Raw genomic sequence first — 22,960 nt, 5'->3', positions numbered from 1 at the left:
GCTTTGCAGGGTCAAGGAAGTCACACAACTAGGACTCTACATGCAGAATTCAAACCCAGGCATCTCTGATTTCAAAGCCCAAGCACTTAACCATCACACATTTGCCATCTCTCTGCTTTCCTTATCCACAGAGCAAGGGAAAGATCACCTCTCTCGTTTCCATGTAAGGAGAGTACAGACAGTTTCTGTCAACTGTTCCTAATCTGGTTCTGACTGTTCATCCAGTTACGTCTGAAGACATAACTATGTAACAAGTTCTCCCAAACAAACCAACCAACCAACCATGTACCCAGCACTGGGCTAAGGCTGGAAGGAACATAAAATAAAGAGAAACAGATCCTGCCCCTAAGGACTTCACAAACTAACCTATATTGATCTCAATACAATCTCTCTCGGGCACTGCTTTTCAAAAATTTTTTACCTTGATTCAAAGTGAGAAATTTATTTCCACCATTACCCATAACACACAACACAAATAACCCTTACCATGTGTGATATTCTATTCTGTCCTATTTCACTTTGATAAAATATAAGTGGCAACCCACTAAATTGATTCTGCGACTATAGATTGTGAACTCCAGCTTGAAAAGCACAGCTCTGAAATGCCCCACTTTAGCTTTAATTAGAAAACAAACAAACAAAAAAGGTCAGAAACTTCTTCTTTAGACCTAATTTAAATTTGGGGGACTGTCCAGTTAATTAAGTTGGTTTCTCTGGATATGTTCTCGGGGCAGATATGGCAGTTTTACAGATACTTAAGTGCTCAGGATTTGGAATAAGGCAGACCTGCTTTCAGTGTTACTTAGGCTCATTATAAGGTGCCTACCTGGTACCTGGTTCTGTGTTCCTCAAAAGACATGCTATAGACATAGGGTGGGACACGAGACACAGCTGGTTGTCTGGGACTGCCCCATGTTGAAGGACATTTTGCATCACTGGCCCCACCCATCTCCCACCACCCCCTAGTGCTTGAGAACTAAAGTTACATAATAAACGGCTACAGCTGACCTGACAATCTGCCCCTTAGCCTTCTTTCCCACATGTTAAGTGATCCCAACTCCTTCAACTCCCTTCATGTAGGCATCAGTTGTGTTCCACATGAAAGCACAATACATAAGTCTAACATACAACAAGTCATAAGGCTGAGGCCTACTATGGGAGAGCTTACAATCAGGCTCAGCTGAGGACAAATAACTGCAGTCACTCCAGCAAGTCGTGTAACACAAGTCTCCACACCCGAGGAGAAAGCAGCTCACACTGGGACGTCCAATCATTAATCCTATTTGCAATTCTTTAAGCATGGAAAACCGCAGTTTGCAAATTTCTAGTCTACAATGCATTAAGATTTAGAAACCATCTGCCCAAGACTCATACCCTTGAAGAAAAGCAGTCTTGTCTACAACCACAGCAACATTAGGAATATCATAAAAACAGAACTATCTCCCCTAGATTGACTATAAATTCTCCCCTAAACTGTAAGTTAACGGAAGCCTAAAGTAAAGTGAATTGCTCAAGGTCAAAGAACAAATAGATACAAAATCAAGAATCAAAAATCTCACGTCACTTTCCTGTTTCCTCTGGAACTTCCTCTATACTCATCTAGGTTTAAATTTACAAAAAGGAAGGGAGGAAGAAAAGGTCTCCCATTAGGTGGTCAAAAATCCAAGATGGAAATCTGCTAGATGCTTAAACAGGATCTTTCAAGAGGCAGGGCCAGACAGCCTTAAATTTAGACCTAACAGTCATGTCACAACACTTACACAGTCATTGTACTTGCGTGTGCTGTAAATATTCATGTGTCCAGTGTGCACATTTAAAATACCTCAGCTTCTAAAATCCTATTTTGGCATTTCACTCTTTTTTTTTTTTTTAATGCCAGCCCAGGCATTCTAGAGAGACTGTAGTTAACATGAACTTCCCAGAGCTCAGGTTTCCAATAAATGAAGAAAATGCTGGCTGCGCCACTCCAAACCCAAAGGGACTGGGAAAATCTTGGAAAAATTATATGTGAAATAAGGGTTCTTTCTATTGCATCCTCTCCCCCTCTCTCCAGCTTGCCTGTTGTTGTTTTTGGGAAGGAGATAGCTGCATAGATCAGTTACTATTGCCATTGGGAAGGTGAGTGTTTATTGGACTTCGTTGTTTTAACTGAGATAGATACGGATTTCTCCATATCACTGTAGCTTAAAGACAAAGGATAATAATCCACTGATAGCGTACTGGGTGATTTTATATACAATGTCTCATTTACCCTTACACCTTGCCACAGCTCTCTAAGGTAGATATTACTATCCCCAACTGATAAGAAACTGAGGCTAGAGAGATCAAGTAACGGGCCCAAACTCACAATGCCAGGAAATGCTGAGCTAGAAACCAGGATCCCACCCAGGTTCTCCTCACAGAGCTCAGTACTAGCAGCAAGCCAAATTCCAGCAGCTAACGCATGCTTTCACTTTCAAAATGCAAACTGATTTTAAACACCTCCCCAAAAGTTTTTTTTTTTACTTTCAGAGGAAGCTATGAAGTCAATAAAAGTATGCTACTCAAAAGTCTCAGGTCTGCTACCTTTCCTAAGAATTTCAGTCTGCAAATGGTGATGGCTGGCTAGGAGTAGCCAATGACAGAGCCTGTGCCAAAGGCCTGCAAACTCTGACACAAAAGAAATAAAAACAACTATTAGTAGCATCATTACAGCAGGCAGCTTGGGGGAAAAACTGAGGAGAAAAATAATCACGCAAAAACTTGTGTTTGCTCCTCAAAAATGTCAGGAAAACAAGGACTATGGAAGTTAGAGGAGGACTATTCCAGTCAATGGAGGTGCACACAGAGGACCATCGACATCATCCTACGAAGCTCACTGTCATCTCACTATGCTCATCCAAGGTAAGGACACAGAAGGAAAATAATGAAACAGGAGGAAAACCAACAGACATTAAAGCTCTGAAAATACCATCATGCCAGAGTGACCAGCCTAGTTAACATAACTCCTGAGTCAGAGGGTCTGGGTTCCCACCACCCCTGGCTGGTCACTGTGGAGAGAAAGATCACCCTTCACCTCAGAATAGTCAAGGAGCCACCTCTGTCCCTGGCCAGGGGTGTCCTCTACTCCCAGGGCTCACACGAAGACCAGTGTGAGGTAGTGCAAAAGGCCTGTCTCTGGCAGAAGGACCTGGGTTCCAGTCTTAAGCCTTGCTACCCAAATACTGGGTCTGTGAATAAATTATTGTGCCACCTTGATTTTCAGTTTCTCCATCTGTAAAATGGGAAAAAGAAAAAAAAAAAACAGTACTCAACCCACTTCCTGAGATTACTGTGAGGATTAAGTGAGATAATGTGCATAAAGGTCTCAGTACACAGTAAATCAGCAAACAGAAGCTACTGCTAACAAAGGAAAACCCAACTAAGCCTGAATTAAAAATTAAATTTGTTTCCTTAAAAAAAAGAAAAAAGATTTCAAAAAAGAAAAGGATAGATGAGGATCAAATGATTCATAGAAAATAAAGAAAGCCAGGTGGAAAAATTATGCTCCACCACTTTTCTAAAGGTTTGTGAAACCTCTCTGCCACTCACTCATCTACTGGAACTGAAAAATGGAGTGTCTTGTTACCTCCAGACTCTTAACACTTTATAAATATACCGTTCAACCAACCAGAGGGTTTGCCAACCTCCTAGGAAAACAAGTCCACAAGATTTGATCCGGAAATTAAATGTCCATGCTGTCCAGCTATACTCAGTTCAAAATAGAGATCCTTTGACCTACTTAGTCTTTGAGCACCATTCTCAAAGAAAAAAACAACAAGTAGACAGTGAGACAGGGCTGAACAGAAGCCTTGGCTTTCCAAGTTAGATGAAATGTGCATTGAACCTATGATGACTCAAAAAAAACCACCTTGGGGGTAGCTACATATATACCCTAGATCGGAAACAGCTGATTCAAACAGTTATTGAAAAATAAAAAGTCACAGAAGTCACACCAACAATTTACCTCTTCTGTCTGCACTGTCCCCAACAATGTATTTTCATGTAGTCTGAGTGCTACACCTCTTATTACAGTAAATTTTCAAGCTAGCTACCCCAACTCTGACCCTAGCCCTCGTATTTGTTTCCCAAGTATACGTATCTTCCACATTAAATTGTGGGCGCTTTGAGAGGTAAGAACACTATCTTCCTTATCTTGATAACCCACAGAGTCTTGCACAGAATAGGTCCAACAAGAAACAAGGCACTGTGTCCACAATAAGGTGAGCTCCTTCCATCATCAGGGATAGTCCTCCAGGTCCCATCCCACTCATGCCCTTGGGCTATTCAAAATGAGAGAAAAGACAGACTGACGTGCTGTAAAGACAAGGAAGGAAGACAGGCCAAGGGAAGGATCCTGTGTACTTCCGACCACTCACATACCTACAAAATGATCACCTATGTTATAATTAACTTCACTAGGGAGATATAAGTTCTGGGGAGAGTAAATCCAAGTAACTTGAGAGGGACAAATTCCAGAGCATTTCCAATCTACAGTAGGTAGACAATGGAGCACAGTAATTTGCCAGCTAAACGAAGGCAAAGGTAGAGGAAGCAAACTGGTAGTAAAAAAAAAAAGGAGACACAAAACAAACTACTACCCTTCACATCCAAATCCATCTTCCTGAAGTCTCTGAGATCATTCCCCACCTTCCATCTCACCCGTGTGATACACTAGAAGTTCCCAACACAGAAAAATTTGACAGTCAAGTCTACCTGACACCCATTCCCCACATCATGACATTTAATCATCACCACAATCCTGGGAGGCAAGTAGAACAGATATTATGTATCACCATCCACCTAGAAATGAGGAAACTGAGGCCAAAGTATGTCTATGACATGGTAGAGTCAAGACCACAGAACTTTTAACTCCAAGTTCAATGCCCCATCTCCAAAATCAAAGCTGTGTATCTGAGCTCTAGACCACTGTTCTTTCCACTCCACTCATTCCTCGACATCTTCTAAAGACAGAATTCTGACACACAATCCTTACAAGAACTGCAGCCCCAAATTCTTCAACCTTCTTAAAGACACAAAGGAGCACACAAATCATCTATCTTGGCATCCATGGACAGGCAACACCTAGGTCAACCACATACACATAAGCCACGCTGCTCACTGACCTCCCTGACAAATACACAAAATTCAATCCCTAGAACTTTCAAAGGAGAAGCACACGAGCAAAATGGCTACACAATCAAGCAGTGAGCCCAGGACAGGGTGAATAACCATCTATTTCAATAGCCACAAACCAGATTTCTTTAGAAATTTGAGGCCTGGGTATCAGTCAGTCCTGGGTTCAAACCCTATCTCTGGAATGTACTAGGCCCTATGATCTTAAGCAAATAGCTTAGATTTAAGTCTCAGCTTTTTTATTTATGAAATCAAAAGTTTTAAAAAAGGATCTCTCAGATTTGTAGTGAGGATTAAATACTATAACAGCAAGTTGTTACCATGTCAGTTACGTATTAAATCCTAATAAATAGCTGATTATGATTAATAGTGGTTTTCAGTAGTATTTATTATAAAGACAATCTATGTAGAAAACACCAAAAAACATACAGACAGAAATCTTGTGTGATATCTAATCCAAAAATAACCACCAAAATACAACTTCGTATAGTATTTTTCCTACGCATATATATATCTTAACAAATTTGGGCTGTAATGTGTGTACAATTTGGTAGTAACGATCCACTCTTTTCTTTTCTTATTAGTAACTGCAAAAACAATTCTCACAACACTCAGAAATAAAGGAATTTTGCTCAAAGCAAGGATAAAGAGTTGTATGAAACTTGAGAAAAGAACGAAGCAATCAGTTCAGCAACTGGAGACACCTTCCTCCAGAGCCAGAGGGAGATTTTTGCCAAATCCTCCACCACCTGCCCCTCCTCTTCCCATCAAAGTTTACCCCGAAAGTAAGAATTATGGGATCTAGCCAAACAATAAAAAGGCCACCAAAGAACATTTGAACTGGAAGGACATGAGCTTTGTAGAAGGAAACTCTGTATGTATCAGGCATGCAGGGACAAAAACTACACGTCCCCACTGGCTTGAACTGCAGAGCCCCGCCCTCAAGGAGCAGAGACGAATGCAAACAAATAATCACAGTAGTACAAAGTGCAGTGCTGAGTGAGAGGGAAGTACAAAAAAGGAAGACATTCATCCCAATCATTTCATCCAATACCCCCCCCAAAGACAAGACAACTGAGGTCCAGGGAGTTAAGTGATTTCTCCAAGGTAGCTGAAATGAGACCAGAACTTAAAGCTCCAGTTCCAGTATGGAGCCAGAAGACTAAGCTTTCATCTGAGCACAGAGTGCTGACTACTTGGGGTCCAGCAAAGATAGTCAAGGCCTGCATCCAATGTGGTTGTGTCCATTAATTAATACTAATTGTGTCCATTAGCATTTAATAAATACTTGGGGCATGTCAACAGAGAAAAACGTTACCCCTGAGCACAAGACAAGGAAGTTGTTTTATGGGAACACGTGGAGCCTTGTATGGCTCCCACTCTGGGCAAGGTCTCTCTGCCTCTAACTATAGCATGGAAATATGCCAAGATGACTCCACTGATTTTGGGGGGTTATTACCTGAGTAAAAATTTCCTGTAAGGTCTGGCAAAGAAAGCCTGTATAATTTATGAGACAGTTCCTCTAATGAAGCACTTTCGATGTGTACAAACCCTGAACTCTGAAGAAGGAATCACAATCTCACAAAATACACTATAAAACTCACTTTTTAGCTAGGAAGTCTTCACAGCTTTCAGTGTGTATGGGTGTGCTTTCTGTTTTGGAGGAAGGAGGGGAACAAGGGAGTAGCACCTCCAAAGCAACTCCTGAAGTCCTACAGAAGAGCAGCTGTTCCTGGCACTGGGGGATTCTATTTTCATCTCCACTTACACATAATTATCTCCTAAAGCGGTGCTCCCAGAGGGGTCACAGTGCAGGAGCCTCCAAAGATAACCACCCAAAATGGGCTGCTTCTGGCACCACCTCAGTAAGTGGAGGCTTGAAATCAGGCCTACCCATAGCCCACTTCTCTGGAGCCCTAATCACACAAACACCAGGCCCCTTCCTTTTGAGCCCTAAAGAGGAAATTAACTGTCAGCCAGATAAGATTTCCTTCAGCTCTGAGGCCAAGGAATTCAAAGTTAGATTACCCTAGCAACCACACAAAGTCAATCAGCATACACCAGGCTTACTGAGGGCTAGCCTCCACCTGGAGCTTTTTCTACTCCTTTTTAATGACTGGTTCTCACATTACAAACCTTACTATTTTTATGACAAATGAAAACAATTTATAAAAACTCTGCAGACTAGTTACAAAAGTTGGTGATCAAGGAGGCCCCACGTTACAAAGACCACATGACAGTTCACTCACTCTCCACAGGGCCACTGAGACTTTCCTTCTTGCACTGTATTTTCCAGGCCAAACGTGGCCTGCTGACCAAGAGAGCTGACTCCACTCTTTCCATGGTTTAGTGACTTTATATACAGAAGGATGTGGGATGCCAAACACACTAATCTCAAACACTGACCTCAGCATTTTCTAAATCCGACCAGGGTGATGAATACCTTAGCTGTAGGTGCAGCATTCACCAGGCAGGCCCAGGGGGTAGAGGGGAATAAACATTCCACTTCGCATTTTATAAGGCTCTGCAGAACAAAGCAGTGCTGCCACATGTACAGAGTTTTCTAGCAGGTCCAGTGATCTCCTAACCTTGTCTGTCTATACTCTCTTGCTCATGCTTGTGGTTTAAGTCTGGGTAAGTAAGGGAAAGGCATTTAGGAGGGGAGCAAACAGATAGGAAAGGACAGTAGATCAAGGGTTGAAACAAGTGCTGGCATTTAAAAAAAGAAACTGCCTATAAACAGCTGCCACAAAATATCTAAGTGCACACATATACATATACATAGCATGGCAAGGGAAAGAATCCTAGATGAGCTGGTCCACACCTACTCTACTTTCACTTGTGCTCACAGCTTCCATGGCACTAGAGCCAAAGGCCAAAGACCACACAATGGCTGGCCAGGACCTACTGTTTCTTGACCCACTTGCATACCCACCACCTCTTGGAGGTCCTCCTAATCTCCCCTCCTCTACTTCACTCCAGCCATGACCTCCCCCACCACACCCCCTATTCCAGCGGGGGCACACCTACCTCAGGACCTCTATATTTGCCTTTTGCTGTGCCTCGAATGCTCTTTCTCCACATATCAGCTGTTCCCTCACAACATTCCTTCCTCCCTCACCTCCTCCAGATTGATGTTCAAATGCTACCTTCTCAGCAAGGCCTTCCTTGACCACTCTTCATACTCGCACCACCACCACTTTGCTACTGGCATACGCTCTGCTCTCTCTGTTTCTGAACAGTCATCATCATCTCATATACTAGATACTATAATCATTTATTGCCTGTCATCCCTTACCAGAATACAAGTCACATGAAGACAGGACTTTAGCTTCTTTTTTGTTCAGCATAAAATCCCAACACCTAGAAACAGTACAGTACAATAGGCACAAAGAAAATGTTTGCTGAATCAATGCTGAGTAAATGAAGATAAGCTTAGAAGGAAGGCCATCCTACAGAGGACAAAACTGGGATGCTGATGTTCTAACTTCGCTCAGAGACAGAAGAGCCAGGACTAGACCTGGATTGGAACCTTGTTCATTTGTTTGATAAATAATACTAAGCTCCCACGAGGAGCTAATGGCAATGCCTAGAATATATGTTACACTCAGTACTAACTAACTACATATGTGGTGAGGTAGGACAGAAAGAATGAGGTCCAGTCTCAGCCCTCCCTTCAATGACCACAGTGACCTTACAACAAGTCTCCTCATACCTAGTTCTCAATGTTCTTACATGTAAATTGAAAGGTGGGTTAGAAGCTGTGCCTACCTGCTCTCAAAGGGATAACAGGCAAGGGTCATTTTAATTTGTGTTGCTTCTGAGAAGCCTCCTCAGACCTCTGAAACCAGGATGAAGTCTCCATTCTGCTGACTTACATTTGGCATATAGCACACACTACTTTGAAATCTCTTTCATACTACAGGTTACTATTATTTCATTTGTGTTATTATTTTCTACACGTATTATTCAGCTTTCTGACTTACAATGAATTCCTCTTGAGGCTTGTGTCATGCGCCCTTGTATCTGAAGCTCTGCAGGCCATGCCATCTGCCCAGGCCAGGGCCACAGAAGGAGAGCCTGCCCAGCATACCTCAGTTCCCAACAGCAACATTTCCTTTTGCCCATCTGGGGCCCATCTGGGTTCTCAACCCCTGACAGAACGAACTGCTTTGGAGGTCATGGAAATATCACCTCCCCACACTTGACCTGTAGGCCCCAAACTTCTGATTTGGGTGAACCATTAGCAAACAAATTAGGAATTCCACATAAACTTGCCATCATATACCAACATGTGTGCACATACATACCCGTGTACACACAACAGTCTGTGTTGTGCATTACAGTGATTGGGGGTAGGACACTGTGCCCATTTGAAACTGATGTGTACCCCAGAAAAGCCATGTCCTTTAACATTACTGGGTGAGATCTTTTTGACTAAGTTGTTTCTATGAGATGTGACCCACCCATTCAAGGTGTGTTGCTTACTAGAGTCCTTTAAGAGGGAACCATTTTGGAAAAAGCTTCAAAGCTAAGAGATCTTGATACGTGCAGTAGGAAAACACCCCTGAGGAAGCCTTCTGAAATGAGAAGCTGAGAGACACCAGCAGACACCAACCACAAGTCTTCCCAGCTGACAGAGATGATCTGGACCCATTGGCCTTTTCCTGAGTCAAGGCTTCTCTCTCTGGATGCCTTAGTTTGGACATTTCTATGGCCTTAGAACTGTAAACCTGCAACTTAATAAATTCCTTTAATAGAAGACATTCTTTTTCTGGTATATTGCATTCCAGCAGTATAAACAAACCAAAACAGATATTAACACAAAAACCAACCCAGGGCCAGCAATGTCAGGACTATAACCAGGTAGAAAGCATGACATGGGCTTTGGAGCCAGCAGGTGAGTCTGAATCCCAGCTCTGCCTCACCTTGGGTAATAATCTAATGGAGTTGCCTGCACTTCAGTGACCTGGTCTCACAAAAGTGTCAGGTAAGCTGAATGACAGACCTCTGTAAAGTGGTCTAGCACCGTGCAGCTCTCTGTTTCCATATTTGGAAATGGGCAGTGCATGGTAGTAAGGAGAAGAGGAGAAAGGCAGCTCTATCCTACCAGCTGTGTGACCTCAGGCAAGGAACTTCACTTTCAGAGCCTCATGGAGCCTCAACAAAACAAATGGAAGAAGCTGTGATCACTGATCTCCCAGCACGCCATTTCTATCTATCACATGAAGGACTGAAGAGAAAAAGGTTAAACTGCACCTCCAGAAAAGTGAAAAGGCCTTTTCTTCTGGGGTTTTGGCATGCACAAAAGAGTCATTTCATACCAGAAGGAGTGACTTACCAAAGGCTCCCTGCCAAAGCCTACTCACAACCTCAACTGATCCTACTCTGCCTATTAGGCAGCTTTTAATCTCGTGTCCACTTTCTTTAAATTACTAAATTATGTGGATGTTTACATTTAACAAATGTGATATTCATTCATTCTAAAACATTTTATTAAGTAAAGAAGAACACAAATAAGAACATTACTTAAATTACTGAATACTTAATAAGATAATAAGTATAAACATTACTCTTTTAATTCTCACAATCAGCCTGTGAGGTAGGTGTTACTATTATTCCCAGTTTACAGATGAGGAAACTGAGGCCCAGGGAGATAAAATAATTTTCCTTAAGCCATACAGCCATAAGGGGCTGAGTGGGGGCTGAAACCCAACTTGGCCTGATTCTAGAGTCTCCCCAGGTTGCCTTCTCTATCGAGTCTTATCTCTTGCCCTCTCTGAGCAGCAGGTAAGGCACTGTCGCCCATGTAAGCCAAAGCATCTGAAAGTCCAATGCATCCATACAGGGCCCGCCAGTGGTAGGCCTGCTCAAGGGGACTTCCAGATACCCCGTCTTCCACTCCGCTATGCCAGGCAACTGGACCACCTTCCACAAACCCATCCTTTTCCCCAAAGCACACTGTTAAAGAACATACTGCCATAATGTTCCCAAACAAGTAAGGAGGGAGGGGAAAGGATCATCATACAGCTGGATGGAAAGGTCTCCCACACATAATCTTGCTTTGCCATATTCACAGAGGCTCTTCCAGAAGCAACAGTGATTATCTGCAGCTTCACCAGTTCAGCTCCCCAGTCTTGAATCCTTGCACTGGTAACTACAGAACAAGTTACACTACAATTAAAGTGCTCCATTAACATGCCCAGCCTCTGGGAGAAGCAGAAAGGATGTGAAAGCAGGCGCTCTTGACATAACCTGGGCAGGATAGTGCTTCTTGCAACTGGTTCCTCATGCTCCGTGGTCACAGCAAACCCTTCTGCTCTTAATGTCTAAGATTTCACCACTCCAGAGGCTCAAAGACAAGACCACAACCTCTCCAGCAACCCACGAAATGACTATTAAGCACAATATATTTCTTCCTCTCACCCAGAAGAATGGCAGAGCATGGAGAAAGGGGCAGACTTATACTCTATTAGTGGTTTAAATTAGTATAGCCCTTGGGAGCACAGTTTGGGTACGGCTACATTTTAATGTGCATAACCGCTGACATACCAATTTCACTCCAAGAGAAACACGTGCATGTGCACATCGCAGTAGGTACATATGAAGATGTAATCGCAAAACTAATGAATTAGTGTATATGCCCATCAACAAGCAACTGATTAATAAGTTATATCTATTGTAGACACTTAAAAGAATGGAGAAAAGATGCATGTGTGAAAAGATCTCCAAGAAAAATTTTATGGGGGAAAAAAACAGTGAAATAATATTTATGGTATGAGCAAAGTTTTGCTTCAAAAAGAAATAAAACAATATGCACTTGTATTTATACAGATTGACAGACAGTTTCAGACTAGACAACAAACTGCTAAACTGTTTACTTCTGAGGTCTGGGAAGGGAGGCAGTGAATGAGGAAGGAGGTACCAGGTGAAGGAAGACTGTACATTTTCTGCTACATACTTTTATACCATGTAAGAACATAATCTATTTACATTACCTGTGTAATTTAAGAAAAGAGCAACAGAACTGATTCAAAAACATCAAAATGGGGTTCTCATTCTGACGTGAAACTGCCACACCAATTTAAACACAGTGCTATGACGTAATCTCCTTGTGTGAGTACCACAGCGCCAGCTCTAAGGAAGAAAGGCTCCCAAGGTCTTCCCAAGAGTGACTGATAAAGTTCAAGCCCAATTCCTAAAGCACAAAAGACAGACTGAATCAGAATCAAGCAGAGAAGAAGGGTAATTTCTTATAAAGAAGAAAACTATTATAAATGTTCTGTGGAAGTAGCAAGCCTGTCCTACCCTAAATTTGCCCGTCTCTGAAACTCCTTAGTTCATGGGGCTTCCTCTCTCTCACCCCCACAGGATGAGGGAAAAAATGAAAGATTAAGAGAGAATTCCCTTTCCCTTAGCAAAGGGCAGGCCTCCCACTGTCACCAAGAAAGTGCTCCCAGGGCGGGTCACGGTGGCTCAGCAGGTAAGAATGCTTGCCTGCCATGCCCGAAGACCCGGGTTCGATTCCCGGTGCCTGCCCATGTAAAAAAAAAAAGAAAAAGAAAGTGCTCCCAGGCGAAGCCAAAGCTCCCCCTTCCGGACAAAGAACCATGTGCCATGTTCCTGGGACTGCAGGGAGAGCCAAGACTGGTAACCCCAGAGCCCATTTATTTCAAGTCCTGCCACTTGGGCAAACAGCCCAGGAATCTTTTCACACTCACTACTGAAATCCAAATTGAATCAGTATACAAATCAGATGGTTCTGCCAACAAAACAGCAACAATGTGGAGAAATGAGAGGTAAATCAATGGTATCCTGGCTAAATATATATTTATTCTTTCTGCTTGCCAGAAGAATGGCACTGCTGTAGGTTTAAACATTTGATAAATATCTCTTCTGCTTCCCAGTAATAATTAAAACAAACAAACCCCAAACATACTCACACATAATTAAACACAAAGCAAAAAAGAAAAACAACAAAGGGGCTTTACTTAGGACATAATGTTCAAGCAGCTGGCATGAGAGCTTATTTATCCCAGGCAAAAATGCTCTTCTCCCATTCAACCATACACCCCGTCTGGTGAGGACTCTTACCACACAGGACAAACACACTTTAATAGTCTGCACCTGGTGAGGGTACCAAGAGGTACCCTTAGACTAGGAATAGAGGAACCCTCTTTGAGGAAAAAAGCAAACACTAAAAAGCAGAAAGCAGATACACTGAGCCTTTTGCAGAGTGATTCATGACAGAAATGATTTGTGACAATGCTGGGAAGCACTCAGGTTCAATAAAGTAACCTGGGTGCCCCCTCACAACAAAAATGCAACTCAAAAAAAAGCCAGAACCTTATCAACTGAACTACAGCCTGACCAGAGCAAAGACAAACTACCTGAAGGTCATGGATATTATGCAGTCTGCCCAGGGGCAAGGATACAGTACCAACATATTCCCGACATGGCAATAGTGTCTCCTATAGTGAGGACACGTGGACACAGTCAAAAGGACCAACTATCTGCCTGTATTCTAGTATGACTGGCTCCCCATCGAGCCTGCATCTTTCAAGGGAGTGTGGTTCCAACTCCTTTCTGGGGCTGGTCATTATGTTCACCACTGTGAGCTCATCAACTATCACCCCAAGTCCTGTATGGCACATGTGTGGTCACCACAAGCTAACCATGCCTAAGGGCAAATTAATTCTTAGAGAACAGCTGGAACTGAGGACCAAACTCCCAGTCCACTGGTAACCTTCAGGGAACAGTGGGCCACAGACTACACTTCAGGGTGGCTTCTTTCTCTGGTGGCTTTTTCACTTGGATTTTTTTCACTGGGAATGTGACTGCCCAAACCAGCACTTCCCTACATGTGGTCTAAAGAACATGAATTTTATCCTCTGAGATGTTCCTGGGAAGGTAGAAATGATCAGGCCAGGGTCCAGACACGGAAAGGAAAAGGCCTTTCACGTTTTACTCAAAGATGCCATTCTCTAGCTGTCAGTAAAGAGACAAAAGGAGGGTGGGCCATGGTGGCTCAGCAGGCAAGAATGCTTGCCTGCCATGCCAGAGGACCCAGGTTTGATTCCCGGTGCCTGCCCATGTTAAAAAAAGAAAAAAAAAAAAAATACAAAAAAAGAGACAAAAGGAAGCAATTTCGGTTTTAGTCTACACAGTTACTTTCTCCAATACCCAAGCCTGGGGGATCAGAACTGCAATGGGAAGAGATGAGGAAAGAAAAGTGAAGGCTCAGATTTGACCCCTACTTCTCTCAACTCCATATCCAAAGGGACTAAGCTTCCCCCCACGCCATCCCCACCACCACTGCCACTGCCTTCATGTTCAAGTCCCAGCATCTCTTGTGCCTATTACTTTAATAGAGTCTTGTTTCTCTGCTGCTAACTTCCACTTGCTCCACTTCATACTCCACACAGCCCCTGAGCTGTCTTTATAAAATACAGATCTGATCCTCTCTCACTTGATGAAAACCCTCAGCCCTCCAGACAGAATTCCAAATCCTTGCCAGAGATTGCAACGTCCCTCCTGCCTTTCCAGCATGGCTGGAAACAGAGACTTTGTAATCACATAGATAATGGCTCACTCTCAGATTAACCACTTGCTAATTATGCGAACATGGCCACATTTCTGAATCTGTTTCTTCATCTGTGCACTGGGAAGAACATGATCTACCTCCCAGAGTTACCTTGAGGATTAAATGCAAGTTCTCCAAAAGCAATCACTACTCTACCCATTCCAACCCCTCTCCTATCCCCATACACATATCCGAGAAATCTCCTCCTCCTTTAATATGACCTCAAATCACTCCTTTGCCAGCCCACAAGGCTAAGACTTTTTCCTCCTCCTCTTCACACTTCTTATGTAGCTTAATTTACTGAAATTATTTGTGCGTGTCTCCCCCTAAACAATGAGCAATCCAATGCAGAACAAAAATCAATCACTTACTAAATCATTCTATATTCAGAGAAAGAAAAAATGAACACTTATTGAGCATATACTTGCTAAGCAGCACTAAAGCTTTGAATACAGCAGCTCTAAGCCAGGTGTTACTACTCCCAGAATAAGAAAAATGAGGCTAAGAGAAGTAATTTTCCAGGGTCACATCATAAATAGGTGAACCAGGATTCAAACTCAAGCTAACACATATCTTTCCACTATGATGCCTGCCAGTGCCTAGCAGCATACCTAACACAGAGTAGGCCTCAAATGATTGTTGAATGGTTTATATAATAGCTAACATTATTATTTAATGATTTAGATAATAGTTAACAGTTATATTATAGTTAACTTATAGTTAACAACCATCTCAGCACTATCCAACAGAACTTTCTTTGAGAATAGAGAAGTTCTATATTGTGTTGTCCAGTACAGGAGCCATTAGCCATGAGACGCTATTGAGCATTTAAAATGCGGCTAGTTGGGCCCAGAACTGAATGTTTTATTTTATTTCATTTTAATTAATTCAAATGTAAAGCTAAATAGCCAAATGCAGCTAGTGGTTCCTGTACTAAAAGGGCAGTAAGAAAGATGAAGAAGGTAATTTACCATAAGTCAATAGGTAATAAATGGCTGAGCTGGGATTTCAACCCAGATGATCTGGTTCCAGAGCCTGGGCGCTTCCCCACCTCGCTATACCATCTCCTCACAGTGAAAAAATAAGAATTATTAAGAGAAAAGGCAACACACTCAGATTAAAAAAAAAAAAAAATTAAGGGCCATAAATATAAAAGTTGGGCTACTTTCTGCATGATTTTTCTGTAAACCCACAACTTCTCTAATAAAAAAATAACGTGAGAGGAGGGAAAGAACAGGAAGAGAAGGAAAACATTACATTTGGGGGGAAAAGCTTTTAAAATACAAATCTCTATGATTTGTTCCAAAGATTTAGGAAGATTTCATTTCAAAAACTGACAAGGAGATACTTCTATTTTTTTAAACTATTTCTTAATTAATATCTTCAGAGAACTAAGAAGCAATTTCAAAGAATGACTGAATCTTAATAAAATTCTCAGAGAAATTCTGGCATCAGTCACAACAAACACCCGCTTGGAATTTAATCTCCTTCTCAGCACACCAGCTTACTTTGGAAACTCATTTATGATGTCACTACAACTAGTCAAAATCTGCCTGGCACACAGAAACTTCAAAATCCCACAAAGAGTTTTATAGGACTAGATGGAAATTGACCCCTTATTTAGCCACACCCCACATCTAACAGATTTCCCCAAACCAAACTTGCCAATTTTACTGTCAAGCAAATTCAACTCCTCCATCTCCTTCCCAGTCCCAACCTGCCCTGCCCTTCCACCTTCCACTACAGCTCTTCCAGTAGCTCTCTCTAGATAGAAACCCCCAAATTCACTATCTTCTGCCTGTTCAACAAGACAGATTTTTAAAAAAATGAAGAGAAAGCCACAAAATAGGCAAAGAGACTCCAGCTACATCATCTTCAACTTCCTATCAAAGTCCTGTCCTTTTCTGCTTCTGGTTTTGTTCAATTCCCTCCTTTTAGACAATCTCAGGCCCCATAACGTTTAGTGTGGGTTGGGGCAGGAGGAGCAAAAACTTGAACAATTATTCCTAAGTAGAAAAAAGTACTTTAGAAGACTTTTCCCTCTGAAGGCAACTCCTACTGGAAAAAAATTCGATTATCCCAAGCGACTGTGGACAAGTGGAGAGAAAACAGTGGGTGCCAACCTTTACTAAGCACATACTGCAATTCACCCAAATATCTCATTTAACACAAGGCAGACAATATTATCCTGGTTTTACATGTGTTGAAAACAGGCTCAGAGAAGCCAGGCAATGGGTTTGGGATTTACAACCAGACCCAACTGACTCCAAGGCTCATGAACTTACATTCCATCACATAGCTTTCAGTGCCCACAAGGCCTATATTAAAATGCCCTAGGCTAACACTGCAACTAACATTTGAAAGCACTTTACAGTTTATACATTGCTTTTCACACACATGATCTCATTTATTTCTTACCACAACCCTTAAGTATAGCTAAGAATTTCTTTTCCACGTTTATGGAAGGACACTTGAACTCAAAAATCACCGGTAACTTATCCAAACTCTAACAGTTAAGAATTGTATCCTCTATAAGCTTTTCTTCTCTCTTGTAAAATGAGGTTTATTTCTAACTTACGGTGCCTAATAAGTGGTAGGTGCACATATGTATGGTATTTATTATTTACATTATGATTTTTATTAATTTAATAGCGCTCAGTTAAAACAAAATTCATACACACACACTATAAATAAAGACTCACCCTAATTAGTCAAGCTTTTACTTTTTGAAAAGGATATAATTTTACCACTACCTCAAATTTAAAAATAACCACCAACTGCAGTTTCCAAGAAATTGACAAATAACGCGGTCAAACCCAATATGGATTCTGAAAGCTACTAATGGAAGAAAACAAAAGAGCAGGGGTATTTGGTTATGATATAATACAAAAATCCTCCTCTCCTTACAGTTTCATGGTCTTATCATTCACTGCCCTTTGACCATGGCCATGTCATTTGAACACTATGATGGCCCTCAGCATCCAAACAGTGCCAGCCAACACACGACCCGGAAGTTCTAATGAGAGCCTGCCCAAAGGGTCTGGGGACTTGGAGTGGAGGTGGAGAGGGCAAACATTACTGACTTGAGCTATTTTTAATGAGCTGCATCTAATACCATGCCTGCCTAATAGTACACTCACTTGAAAAGAAACCTGGGAAGTTCAGAAATACCAGATGAAACAGAAATCAGCACCCCACTTCTCAAGACAGAACTGAAAAAATGACAAGAGTGTGGTGGTACAAAGTTCACAGCATCAGTCACCAGGAGGAAACCTAAGTACTATGGCAGAGAGAGGTCCTGGGGATTGTCCCTCTGATAGGCACACACCAAGACTGAGCCAATCAACCATCCACTCCAGGTCTGAAAGTTAAAAAAAAAAAAAAAAAAAAAGAAAGAAAGAAAGAAAAAATGCCCCCCAGGAGATATATCCTTAAGCACAGTTTCATAGTGAATATAGCTAGTACCCTAAGTGCCTACATGGAAAAGTATTCATACTATAAACCTAGTACCAATTATTATTAGTTTTTTGTACTCTTTATTGCTTAGCATCTGTTTTCTTATAAGCCCATCTGAATTTCTTTATAAGAACAGCCTTGCCTTTATTTGTATGGATGATTTAACTTCTCCAGGAAAAAGATTTCATAGTATCCGTCAGAGAACCTACACCTGTTTACATCGGACTAGCTAACCCTCTCTTCATACCCCATTTCACAGATAAGGAAACTGAGGCACAGAGAAGGCAAGCACCCCATCCAAGGTTATAATTCTTGCAGATATATCCAAGACTAGAAGAAAGCTCTCCAGCTATATTACCCTTGCAAATGACCTGGAATCCTGATGACTGGAATACAAAGTGTTTTTTTTTTTTTAAAGCGGCATGAGTCATCTCCATTGCCGGGGCACCACACAGGTTGTTCTAATAAAGCACCCAGCTTCTCCAAAAACTACTTGTTTCTGAATAACCAATCTCAGCCAAAGAATAAAAGGCCAGTTCATATACTTCCTTCAGGATATCCACAAAGCTATGAGCAGATGTGCTGCTGTGCTTTGGGGACCTACTATCCCAAAACAGATAAATACTTCCTTAAAGAATAAAGGAGTCTGGATGTTGGCATTACTGAAGATGGAAAGAGGTGGGTGTGCCAAGAGATGAGTTTTGTCTTTTTTTTTCAGACAGCTTCAGGCCACAGTTATGACTTCAAAGCCCAATCCTACTCACCTGGTAATACCACTGAATGTCTCATCCACTCAGCTGTACCTATTTACCCTCTTCAGGACTAAAGAACTGCGGTCAGTGAGGTGAATCCCGCAGATGCTGAGGGGGTGGTACTTGACAGAAGCGGTAAAGGAAGCTACACTAAATAACCCCCCCTCCACCCCGCAACACGCGCGCGCACACACAAACACACACCACTCCTTACAGGAACTCCCCACTGGATCTTCAGACGCCACAGGTGTCCCCAACTCTGAGCCTGACCCCTCTCTCAGGATCTACCCCGACAGAGGTGGGGAGGACCCGCTCCCCATCGCCCACCTCTGGTCCCCCGACCCCCAGCGCTCGCTCCCCTCTGGGACTCACCTTCCTCCCTCTTCACCTGCAGGGCCTCAAAGCACACCCCAAGGGCCTGGGGCCGGACACTTGCTCACTCCTGCCCCAAACCCTGAGTACACTCCTTTCTCCCTGCCCTCAGAGAACCAGAGTCTTCCGTCTTCCCAAACAGGGCCCGGCCCGAAACCCTCTGGCACCGCGTCGCCCTCGCGACCGCCCCACAACAGCACTTCCCGGGCTCGCAGTCCGCCCCCAACTTTTCCCGGTCCCGGCGCCGCGGCGAGAAGGCGACGGCGAGGACTGCGCCTCTGGAGCCGGGACCGACTGGGCGGACTCAGTTCCATGGGCCACCGCCCGCCCTACCGCGGCGAGTTGCGCTCGGGACCGCTCAGCGCCCGGGCCTCGCCGGGCGCCGAGACTTAGGCGTAGCCCGCGTGGCGGGAACCGCGCAGTGCAGACGCCGGCACCCGGCACCCCTTACCCCCTGCTCGGTGTCCGGTGCCCGAAGCCCGGTGACCTGCGCCTGTGCGGCCTCCGCGCGGCTCGTCGCCCACCTGCCCGCAAGCGCCAACGCCGCTCACCTCCTCCCGCGCCGCCGCTGCCACTGCCGGGAATACGTGGCAGTGGCCGCCACCGCCGCTCCCGCTCCTCGCCTTGTCTTTCCTCTCGGCGCCCGCGCGGGCGGCTGCGGCGCGCCAGACCGCAGCGCCAGGCGCCCTCTGCCGCCGGGAAGCCGAATCCTTCCGCCCTAACCCTAACTTGCGGGCGGCCCGGCTTCGACCCGCCCCTTCTCCGCTCCCCCCGCCCCCCCCCGCCCACATCCAGCCCCGCCACGCCCAGGCCCCAATACTAGCCTGCGAGCCCGTTTGTCTCCCGCGTGCCCCGCCCCAGATTACCCCTGGCACGCCGCTGCCTCCGGGGAGCCCACCCTGATCAGCACAACACACTAGCCGCCCTTCCGGTATTTACTGCTCGGCCGGTACCGAAGTCATCCCCAGTATTGATATGTTTCCTGCTTCTTTGAATTCCTCGCCCAAGTGCTAGTTAATTAGTAAATCCGGACAGAGCGGGGGGGGGGGGGGGGGGGGGGGGGGGGGGGGTTGTCACCATTCTCTCACTTGGGTCTAGTTGGTGCCCTGCCTCCCTGAAGAACGCAATAAGTGCTTCTTAAAGGAGCAAACAAGTAAATGAATGGAGAATTTTACCATTCTCCACCTAAGTAGGCTTTTTTTTTAATGAGAGAAGTTGTGTGTTTACGTTAAAATGATGCATAAAATACAGGGTTTCCATATGCTACCCAATTATTAACATTTGTTACAGTTAATGAAAGCACATTTTTCATGACTTAATTTAGGTTTCACTGTATAGTGCAGTTCCTTGGGTTTTTATTTTTCAATTTTATTCTGGTAACGTGTCTACAATCTAAGATTCCCCCCTTTAACCACATTCAAATATATAACTCAGTGCTGTTAATTGGTTCACAATATTGTGCTATCATTACCCCAATCCATTACCGAAACTTTTCCATCTTCCCAAATAGAAATTCTGTATACTATAACCTTAACTCTCTATTTCTACAACCTCCCTAAACTCTGGTAATCTAAATTCTACATTCTGACTCTATGAGTTTGCTTATTCTGATTATTTCCTATCCATGAGCTCAACAATATTTGTTCTTTAGTGCCTGGCTTGTTTCACTCAACATGAAATAAGATTCATCTGTGTTGTCACAAGTATCAGGACTTCACTCCTTTTTACTGTTAAATAATACTCCATTGTTTGTACATACCACATTTGTTTATCCATTCATCACCTGATGGGCACTTGGGTTGCTTCCATTTTTTAGCAAATGTAAACAATGCTACTGTGTGCAACTATCTATTTCAGTTCCTACTTTCAGTTCTTTGGGATATATACCTAGAAGTGGGATTGCGGGGTCATGTGGTAATTCTCAACTTAACATTCTGAGAGACTTCCAAATTGTCTTCCACAGAAATTACACTCCCACCAGCAATGAATAAGTGTTCCTATTTCTCCATATCCTTTCTAACACTTGGAATTTTCCTTTTTTTTTTCAATAGTAGCCATACAAGTGGGTGTGAAATGGTATCTCATTGTGTTTTGATTTGCATTTTCCTAATGGCTAATGATTTTGAGAATCTTTTCATATACTTTCCGGTTATTTGTATATTTTCTCTGGAGAATTATCTGTCCAGTTCTTTTGCTCATTTTTCAGTTGGGTTGTTTTGTTATTAGATATGTAGTTTCCAAAGTAGGTTATTTTACTTTCAAGATAAAGTCCTTTTATATGCAAAACTTTTCAATTTTGATGATATCCCATTTATTTATTTTGCCCGTGCTTTGGGTGTAAGTCACCCAAAAGGGTAAAAAACCCTTGACTAGCATAATGTCCTGAAGGTGTGTCCTATGATTTCTTCTCAGAAGTTTATAGTTTTGGCTCTTATATTTAGGTCTTTAATCCAATTTAAGTTGATTTTTGTATATGGTATGAGGTAAAGATCCACCTTCATTCTTCTGTAAATGAAGATTCACATTTCCCAGCAGTATTTGTGGAAGAGACTGTTCTTTCCAAATTGAATGGTGTTTGCCCCCTTATTAAAAATCAGTTGGCTATAAAATCGAGGATTGATTTCTGACCTCCCAATTAAATCCCATTGGTCCCTATCTCTTTCCCTGTGCCATTTCCATGTTTTGATTACTGTGACTTTGTAATAAGTTTTAAGATCAAGAAGTGTGAGTCCTCCAATTTCATTTTTCTTTTCAAGATTGCTTTGGCTACTCGGGCCCCCTTAACCTCCGTATAAATTTGATAACTGGCTTCTTCATTTCTGCAAAGAAGGTTTTAGGAATTTTTATTGGTATCGTGTTGAATCTGTAAATTGCTTGGGGTAGAACTGACATCTTAACAACTTTTAGGGGAAGATGGTGGAATAGATAGGCTGAGTTCACCCTTGTTCTGTGGAATGACTGGAGAAAGGACAGAATGACCAGGACAGCAGATCCAGTGACCAGAGAGGGTCTTCTACATTGTACAGGGAGGACCTGGATGAAAAAGTAGAGACATTATGACTGAGCGGATGGGGTGAGACCACACCTGAGGCAAGCTGTGATGTGCACGCTGGAGCTGGTGCAGAAGGAGAAGCATGTTCCCACACTCCCACCTCTACATCAGTTTAGGTGATCTTCCCTCTCAGCTCCAGAGCCAGGAGCTCCCCTGTTGAGACCAAGAAGCCAGCAGTCTTGGTTTACATTTGCACAGAGACCTTGCCGCCAGGGCACAGTGCGTGCTCCCTACCCCTGAGGCAGGCCACTGTGGGTGCCTGGTTTTGGCAGAGACTGCAGGGCCCTCCCTTCAAGAAGAGGCAGGGGACACAGAGCAGACCAATCTGACAACTGGCCAGTAAAAGAGGCACTCTGGATCCCACCACCTGTACTCTTTCTCCACAGGGGCCCAGAGCACTCACAGCATGCATGGGCAGAGAGGCAGGAATGAGAGAGTGAGCCATGCTATGTCACCAGGCACTCTTGGGCTGGCTGTGGGCAGGGATAATTGAAACTCTCAACCCCACAGTCCAAGATGTGGAAGCCTGTGAATCACCAGATCCATCATAAATACAAGTGGATTCTCCACTGAGGTGTATAGTGCCCACCC

At 43.3% G+C, this 22,960-nt stretch overlaps 1 long non-coding RNA gene across 1 annotated transcript in view; it reads right to left on the bottom strand.

Moving 5' to 3' along the window:
- The window catches only part of LOC143644365 (uncharacterized), an 85,223-nt gene extending 65,225 nt beyond the window's left edge, over positions 1 to 19,998 (bottom strand). Inside the window, exon 1 of the long non-coding RNA XR_013156649.1 lies at positions 19,869 to 19,998. This is a non-coding gene — a long non-coding RNA (uncharacterized LOC143644365). The remainder of the gene's footprint in view (positions 1 to 19,868) is intronic.
- Between the last annotated feature and the right edge of the window lie 2,962 nt (positions 19,999 to 22,960).

Source organism: Tamandua tetradactyla, chromosome 8 (genome assembly GCF_023851605.1).
Source record: "Tamandua tetradactyla isolate mTamTet1 chromosome 8, mTamTet1.pri, whole genome shotgun sequence".
Classification (NCBI taxonomy): domain Eukaryota; kingdom Metazoa; phylum Chordata; class Mammalia; order Pilosa; family Myrmecophagidae; genus Tamandua; species Tamandua tetradactyla.
The sequence above is the reverse complement of the archived record's forward strand: the minus strand, read 5'-3'. Positions and strand labels throughout refer to the sequence as shown.